At 32.8% G+C, this 9,699-nt stretch overlaps 1 pseudogene; it reads left to right on the top strand.

Moving 5' to 3' along the window:
- Nucleotides 1-371: 371 nt before the first annotated feature.
- On the top strand, nucleotides 372-8,772 carry LOC139846611 (probable RNA-dependent RNA polymerase 5; annotated as a pseudogene).
- The last annotated feature ends 927 nt before the right edge of the window (nucleotides 8,773-9,699 follow it).

The following is a 9,699-nucleotide window of genomic DNA, read 5'->3' as shown; positions in this document are numbered from 1 at the left end:
AACCAACGTGTACGCTTCTCAAATAGCATACGTCCGTTAAAAGGCTAGTGCTCTAGCTCGGACGGGGATATCAAGCCCTATGGATCCATATACTACTACTCAGGCCCACCAGTTCTTATAACTGGCAGTTACTAGTTACCAAAGCTAAGGGATTTTCGGTTCAAACTCAGTGTAGAATTAAGTATGTACTTGTATCCATTGCGTTTAAAATAAATTGCATGTATTCTCAGCCCAAAATATTTAAAGCATTTAAAAAGGGATCTATAAACTCACCTTAGCAGCACATAAGGTCATTCACCAAAAAGTGATCGAAACTCAGAATGCAAAATTAACCGTAGATCTCAACCTATAGAACATATGTTGGTCAATACATGTCTAATAAGCTAGGTTGAGTCATAGTGTATCACAATCCTAATGCTCGAGATTGACATACAAAAGTTATCAAAAGTCATTTCAAAAAGTCAACCTGACCCAATATGATCTTTTAAAATATATACTATAGTTTGAATGATCATGGTAATCGAAAATAGTTTAACATTTCACATGTTAGACTATAGTTTTATAAAGCTTTAAAATATGATAAAACAGTCAATTTTGACAATTGTTTAACAAATCGAGACGTGCCTTATATAGAAATTCATTTACTAGATTAGTAATATTTGAAAATTCAAATTATCAATCTTATAAACAAGTTGTTTAAATATCAATTGCAGATTCAAAAGCAATTTCAATTAATGTTAATCATAATTCAGTTGTCCATATCTTTTAATTCGTTCATCGAAATTACGCGATCTCTAAATGAAAAGTTATTGATTTTTCGCCAGCTTTCCAAAAACATGCATATCATATACCTTATATCAGTAATATATGTATTAAATTCGTGATCTATCATAAACTATTTAACGACAAAATTAATCGTACTAGCATGCATAATCCTATATACTCGAGCACTAGTCAGGGATACACTATTAATATATAATAGATAAGATATAAATGCTTACGTATCAATATTGTGATTCAATATTGTAGGAAAGTACGTAGACGCGACGGAAATGATAAATGCTAGGTTGACCTTTGACTCATGATCATAACCCCCAAGTAATACCCATAACCTCCATAGCTATAACCCATAATTTTCTTAGCTCTATCCCGCTCGAAAAGCTTGTTTTGAAAATAACTTGCTCATGACTTCGTCGTAGTATTTTATGTATAATAATATAATAATACTAATAATAATACTAACACTACTAATAATAATAATAAGATTTATAATTATAATAATAATAATAATAATAATAATAATAATAATAATAATAATAATAATAATAATAATAATAGCTGCAAACAAAACCACAAAAAAAAAAAAAAAAAAAAAAAATCTTCAGACACTTTATGAAAAAAGAAAAAAAAGAAAAAAAAAAGGGAAAAAGCTGTTAACGGTCCATTTTTAAATTTCCCACCTTCAAACAGTCAGATAAGCCACCGTCGAATTTGGGATGCTGGAAATCGACGGCGAGACCGACATCGTGCCGGTGTCGACTGACCGTCGATCCCGGCGTCGATTTTAGGGGACGGTGAAATTGAATGATGGATACCGAGTGCTTTAAGGACTATCTTTAAGATATTAAGACATGCTTACATGATTTGTAAGTTGCTAAAAACTACCCTATTAACTTCTTGCCTTTTTTACAACTAATCAAGCATAAATAATTTTCTTAAGCATAGTCTTAAAAGCTATGATTAGAAAAACTCATAAAAGATAAAGATTTGTTTAACTATCACGCTCTTATGGTTGTCAAAGTATTAAAAAAAAAACTTATACTCCGTACTTTTTAATAACTCTACGTAAAAGTTAACATTATTCGGTTTCTAAAACACAATAACTCACTTTAAACTTTCAAAAAATAAACAAAAAATTACACCTACACGTCACCCTCTCACGGATGGTCTTAGTTTAATTTTTTCAAGTTTAAAACATTTCCGATTCTGCAACTTCACAGTGGCAACTTCCACACAAACACACACTTCTGCACCATACTTTCCGGCAACTTTTAATTCTCCGGCCACCGGAATCTTACTAATAGTATAATTAAACTTACAATAATGACAGAAGTACAGCTTCCGTTTGCGATCGAGCGTTTGATCGAAGAAATATGCGTCCAGAAGTTTCTTCCGTTACCGGACGCTTCCGCTAGGAGATCACTTTCAGAAATCGATGAAAAGTCTGCAATCGATGTATTAAAAGAAATTAGCTCGACTTCAAAGACGATTAATGATTTAAACGGTTACATTATATATATGGTCAAATATCACGGATCAATAGCTGTTGATGATGAAGAAAGCATTCGTTGTTCATCGTCACAGTATCTGTCTTCACCTTCTTCTTCTTGCACTTCTTCTACTTCTCACAGTAAAATTTTCTCTCTAATATTTAGTGACTTTTTATTGAGTTATTATTGTAATTGCCTTATTAGGTTATACATTAATTAATTAATTAATTAATATATAAATTGTTAATGTTAGTGATACCTGGATATGTATTACTGTTCTCTTACCAATTTTGACTAGGCTTACTTATCATATCATGTGCATGTTATATAATTTTATATTATTGATTGTTTATATTAACAAATGATGAAAGAAATTAATTAAACTATATAAGACTTACAGTTACAATAATTTTATGTTAAAAAGGAAGAAATTCATACTAAGATGCTATCATAAGCTTTTTTAGATGATAAATGCATCTCCGGTGACAAAAGTATGTTTTCTTAAAGAGAAAAACGGGTAAATGGATAAGTTCTTACCTGTTTAGGCTGGGAGGGGAGTATTTTTACTCAGATGTATGCGGCCTAAGCTATGCATCTAGTGAGGTTTGAACCTAAGACTTGTTGTGATCACTACTCACTAGGCTATATTTGGATGGTTTATGAAAGAGATAGAAAAGGAAAAATGTATCATTTTTTTTTTTTTTTGAACAGCGATTGGGATCACCCGAGGGGGACTAAACCACCCGTTGCGATCATCTCCCGTTTAGACTATGCCGATGCAGCGATAATAACCCCGCCCCCATCGCTGCCCGGGAGGAAAAATGTATCATTTGATGATCGTTTACCTAAATTGAGCTGTAATGTCTTAATTTACGTAAGATACAGAAGTCACATATTTTTATTTTCCTTTTTGATGCAGTAAGCGAATTCAATGATTCTCCGATTTCCAAGCAGTTTTTAGAGTCACCTACCTATTGTAATGATACTCCAGTTCAACAACAAGGTTCAGGCTTATCTTGTTCTAGTTTGAAAGATTCAATTTCTAGTTACGAGCCAAGTGCCAGCTACAATGTCTCACCGTACGTAAAGCTAAATATTACCTCACCTAGTTTTCCTGTCCAAAATGAACTTTTGACACCAGTTATTCCTCTTACTCCGAACAACTTAAGCGGTACGGGGAGCTATAAAGTAAGCCAGCAGTTACTGATTCTATCTCAGTTGGATTTCCGGAAGTTATTCATGGTTCATAGTTACATTGGATGGTTAGTTATGTTTCATTTTGCTACTGCTGGATCCATTTTATTACTGTATCATATTATATATATGTTCTTAATAATAAGTTGAGGAGTGTTTGCATATAAAGCAATAAGCTGGAGGATGCTATCTCTGTTGAAGATGCAGTCAGAATAAATTCCATGAAAAGTAAGCCAATGTTTGATTTTTAGGAATGGATGTGGAGCAATTTTGGGAGAAGTTACTGCCAACCGTGTGATAGAGCAATGGTACACGATACCTTCTAGTTTTTGTTATTACAACTATGTTTTAATGACATAAACTTGTAATAAGAAGTTCAGTCTAGATTACTGTTGATGTTCCTTTCAAAAGTATTCATCAATTTATCAAATCATCAATTTAAGTGTAGATATATTAGGCATTGTGGCCAATTAACCATCCCACGATAGCCCATTCGGTTGGGGCCCTATGTTTAGACAGAGACAGTAGCCGTTTGTAACTTTTTGCTGTGAACTTATTGGATGAGGTGACCTTTAATAATAATTTTCTTATTTAATTATTATTTATTTGCAGTATCTTGATTGGGATTGCGGGAAGACGCACCTATATACTTGTCATGTGTCTTCTGATGGAGGTCGCCAGTTTAAGGTTTGTTTTTTCTCCTCCTCTATGACTAATAATAGCCATGACTTGTTGAACAGATCGGTGAAAACTTCTTTGTTTGTTCAATATTTTTGTTGTAATATCTTATTATTAGGGTCCATATCTTGATACAAAAAGAACTCACCTACAAAGGGCAATTGGAGACGAAAATGTATTGATTGTTAAGTTTGCTAAAGGTGCTGACCCGTATAACATGGTGACTAGAAGACACTATGAAAATATTGCAGAGTCAGGGATCCTTGTTGGGCTGAGTTGTTATCGGCTTTTTGGTAAGTTTTACATGCATCTTTAACTATTCAAAATGTGCTATTTATATAGTATTATGTTTATGTTTATGTTTATGTTTATGTTTAATGTTTCCAATATATGTTATCTTAGTCTTCAAAGATGGAGGCGAAGAAAGGCATAAGAAAGGAAGAGAGGGATCCGTAAAATGCTATTTTATTAGAAGAGAATCTATTGCACCTTGGGATACTACACACTCTTTACTAATGAACTACGAAACGATCCATGATGTTCGGTGTCTCTTCATGCATGTGCATACGGTTTCTAGCATGGCCAAATACATTGCTAGGTTAGGATTATTTTTTATATTTTAATGTTTCAACCTTTTTGATTAACATACATTGCCTTATCCACAGGTCCAGTCATCGTGCAAGTAAATGCATAAGTATTACACTCATTGTTTTCACGTGTCTTGTAGGTTTTCCCTTATCCTATCGACAACGATAAAGCTCCAAGTTGATTTATCTTCAGTATCAGTAGAAGAAATTGATGATGTTCCTTGCATTGTATTACTTCCTGACTTTTCGTGCTACTATTCAACTATTTTCATTTTGACTTGTATAGTTTGGTTCCTTTAAAAGTCAAACTTTATGATAATTGCAGGATGAAAATGGGTGCATTGTGCGCGATGAAGATGGTGAACCACTGATACAAACACACGGAACTGGATTCATATCTGAAGATCTAGCTGTCTTAGTCCCAAAAGATTTTCATAATGCCAAGTACATGAAAGATAAAAATTACGAGGTTAACTTTGACTTTTCAGAATTCAGTGTCATTTGCTTGGAAATAGTTGTACATAAAGTAGTTATGTGTCTTTTTAACTTTGTTATTGTTCTGCAAACTGACAGAAGTTTGACCAAGTTCAATCTGAAACTGGGTCAACAACTCTTAGAGGAAATGAGGTGTCTATTAAAGATCCGGTAACTAGTATTATTGCTTTATAATCTATGTTATTCTGTTGTGGGACTCGATAAGTTATAATGAGATTTGATTTATAATTATTCCAGCCTTTGCTGATCCAGTGTCGTTTGTATCATGATGGTTCTGCTGTAAAAGGAACTCTTCTTGTCAATAGGAAGGTATAGCTTTTTGATCTTGTTTACTGAAGTAATAACAATAACAATTTAAATTAAATTAATGATCAGGCACTAACATGTTTTGTCAAAATAATCTATCAGCTTAAACCAAGAACAATTCAGGTCAGAAAGTCAATGATCAAGGTTAGGAAAGATCCAAGATTGTATGATGTAAAATCATTTAATTCTCTGGAAGTAGTTTCTGTAAGGTACGTTCCATGTGGGTTTTTATTTGCAGATAATGGTTTATACTTTATACTACTTTATAATTATAAACTCATTCACCTACCATTCACTGGTTCCATATTAAGAAATATCAAAAGCGGGTGCGTTTTAAGGTGACAATGCATATGCTCTTCATTCTATTTGCAGTCAAAAACCGGAGGCGGCTAAATTATCCAAGCATTTAATCGCACTTTTAAGCATCGGAGGTGTACCCAAAGAATTCTTTTTGGAATTACTAGATAGAAAATTAAAAGATACTCAAAGAGTATGTGTTGATCAACGTGCAGCATTTAGAGGTATTTTATTAATCAAAACAGCTAATTTTTATTGTTACACTTATTAATACTAATAATTACTGTGCTTCCTTTTTCAGTCGCCAACATGTATCAACATATAGATGATTGTGGAATATGTTTAGAGATGTGTGGGGCCCGTATACCTCTTAAAGAACCATACTTACAACAGCGTTTATCTCAGATGGCCAAAGAAGAGAAAAAGGGACTTGGTGACGGAAAACTCCCAATTAGTGACAGCTTCTATCTGATTGGAACAACTGATCCTACAGGAATCTTGAACATGGATGAAGTTTGCGTTATTCTGTATGCATCAACTCATTATTTCTTTTAATATTTAATCCAATCCAATTTCAACACACTACATTAAATTTTGACATTATTATGCATATACTTGTACTTGTGTTAAATAAAATATGACTTATTAAAGTTCATTTGTACTTGAATGTGCAGTGAGAATGGTCAAATATCTGGGAAGGTACTCGTGTACAAGAATCCGGGCCTTCATTTTGGAGATATACATGTTTTAAATGCCCGTTATGTGAGGGAATTAGAAGATTATGTTGGAAACAGTAAATTTGCTATATTCTTTTCCACAAAAGGCAAAAGATCAGTTGCAAGTGAAATTGCAAATGGTGATTTCGATGGGGATGTTTATTGGGTCTCCAAGAACCATCAGGTTAACATTCAGTTTTTTTATGTAATTGGTTTAATACTTGTAGCAAATGTTTGATGATAAAAGATTATTATTGAGGTACTTAGTTCTAAATGAAAGTTATTATTGTCAGTTGTTACAACACTTCAAACCATGCGAGCCATGGACACGTAGTTACTCAACACCAAACGCACCTAGTAAGAAACCGAGTGATTTATCCTCTGAAGAGTTGGAGAAAGAGTTGTTTAGACAACTATTTTCTGCAAAAACGCACAGGTGCAATTGATTCCTGTTATATAAAGTAGTATTTTGTTCCTTATCTGACAACAAGTTCAAGACTTTTTTTTAGAATCGTATTAGATACTCCGTTTTAATTTCTGGAAAGTACCAAATAGTTACCTTAATCCTCAAATATTGCATCACTGTATATTCTGTGGGGCCCATATTAGTTTTGTTATAACACTCTTTACCAATGGCAGTATTGCAGCTGGGATCACAGCTGATAATTGGTTGGCGTTTGTGGATCGGTATCTGATATTGCAAGACAATAATGACACTCATGAAAAGTATGCTATCAAAAACAAGATGTTGAAGTTGATTGACTTGTACTATGACGCTTTGGATGCGCGTAAAACTGGCAAAAAGGTTAGTTTTATCTTTTCATATATCCCTGTCTGTGTGTGTTTGTGGGCGGGTCTGGTTATCAATAACTACCAGACTTTCTGAAAATTGCTGTTATAAAAAACAAACGATATTGATGTGAATTCACTTAATTTGGAGAAAATGTTACCTTTTTCTGTTTTTCATATATCATGTTACAAGTTAAAGATTGTACCTTTGATGAAATTATTGGTGTGCTATAGAACAATCTCTATTTTGTTTTAAATCATTATATTTTATCAAATCTTTATTGAAAGGTTACAGAACACATATTTCATTTCTGTTCATTTTTATTTTATTTTGCTTTTTATCTAAGAGGATGTGTAATAGTATCTCATTGTCTTTTCTAATCCCCGTGTCGTATCCTCCACTATTGTCATATGTCACTTATTTCTTTTTAACAATCTGGTTGCTGAAACAGGTTGCTATTCCTAACGACTTGAAGGCAACATGTTATCCTCATCATATGGGTCGAAAACCAGAATATCATTCCACTTCAATACTCGGACGAATTTATGATGCATTTCAAAGTTGTAAAAATGACAACTTACCGGTACAAGGTGAGCCTGCTTTATCATTGCATCTTTTATCATTTTTAATAGTGTTTTAGATTCAGTCTGACTCGGCCTGAAAAAATGGTCAACTTCGGTCAACCGGTTAAACTTGGTCAATGTGAAAATCAACATTTTACTATAATTGAAAATGAGTTTTTTTTTTTTTTTTTTTTTTGTCTAGTTAAATTTCTATCAACAATCTAATAATTACGTTTGCAATATGTGAAAACTCAGTCAATTATGTTTACATTTCTAAACATTCTGTTCAAACATATAATTTTGAAACATCGATACCATAAGTTTAGGTAATGAGTCCTTATACAGTTATCCATTCTCATAATTCAGAGATCTGGAAGTTACCTTCTTTCGACGTCAGCGTACCTGATTCCTGTTTGAATCTGTGGGCCAAAAGATACGATGAATATAGACATGATATGTCAAACGCCTTGAAATACAATGATCTATCGAAAATTGATGCTGCAAACAGTGTGATTCAAAAGTATAAGCAGGTATGTATAGATTGAATATGAATACGTAAACATCACAAATAAACTGTTTAGAATATAATCTGTAAAAAATGCCTAACTTATTTAATAACAAATTATGATTCAGATGCTATATGGTGCACCTGATTTTAAAGATAGCACAAGAAACATTGATCATGTGTTTGATGAAGCTCTGGCCATCTACCATGTGACTTATGACTATGCGAAGAGTCGAAAAGATATTGGAAGATGTGGGTTTGCATGGAAAGTTGCTGGTTCAGCCCTTTGTGCATTTCATCAAAAGAGTCACTGTATGATGTCACTTTTATGATGTGTCACAATTTAAGAGTGTCTCGAAGGTGTAGTGGCTATGTGGTGCAATTCCAGATTGTTTAATGATCTCATAAATCTTAATTTAAAAAATACGCTATTGTAATGTTAATTTATTTTACCAAGTCTATCTATTACTCTTTGGTATTTATTATTGCTCCTATCATTGGAAAATGATTTGGTAAAGTAAGAAAGTTTGCAGGTGCTTTTTCATTGATATCTTCAACAATTCAAATTTATATGTACGTAAGGTTTTTCTTTCAGTTTCTTCATCATTTTATTGCAACTATTTTTTGCTTATATGATTTCTACCCAGCTTCAGGCCTTCAGCACGTGTTTATGTTTGGATTTGATTTTATATGATTTGAAATTGTTAAGTTTCTATTCTTTATGTGTCGGTTTCGTTTGTTGGTTTTGTTTGGTCACCGGTTTTATTTTATTTTTAGGGTTTTTCTTGTTTGCTTGTTTTTTTAGGGTTTTTGATTTTTTAGTGTTTTTGTTTCGCTTTCTTGATAAAGAGGTAAAATAATGTGATTCTTTTAGGGATTTTATATGATTTAATTTTTACGTTTGAAATCCCGAGATTTCAATCCATGAACCAAATGCCACCTTCAAATCCACGAACCTATGAGATTTGAAATCCCATGGGTGCGTGCGTTAGGTTTGTGAGATTTCGAAACATTTCGTTGGATTTGCATTTCAAATACCATAAAATCCTATATTTGGTTCAAGTATTTCAATTGAGTATGGATTTTAAAATCCCATGAACACGAGATTTCAAATTCCTTAATATAAGTGAGGGATTTAAAATCCCATGAACATGTGATTTACGTTTTAAGTTTTACGTTTAAGTTTTACCTTTACGTTTATGTTTACATTTTTACGTTTTACATTTGTGTTTTAAGTTTTACGTTTGCGGTTTACATTTTATTTTTTACAAGTTACGTTTTAAGTTTACGTTTTACAA

This window comes from Rutidosis leptorrhynchoides, chromosome 1 (genome assembly GCF_046630445.1).
Source record: "Rutidosis leptorrhynchoides isolate AG116_Rl617_1_P2 chromosome 1, CSIRO_AGI_Rlap_v1, whole genome shotgun sequence".
Taxonomy (NCBI): Eukaryota; Viridiplantae; Streptophyta; class Magnoliopsida; order Asterales; family Asteraceae; genus Rutidosis; species Rutidosis leptorrhynchoides.
Note: the sequence above shows the minus strand (reverse complement) of the source record. Positions and strands in the feature narration are given on the sequence as shown.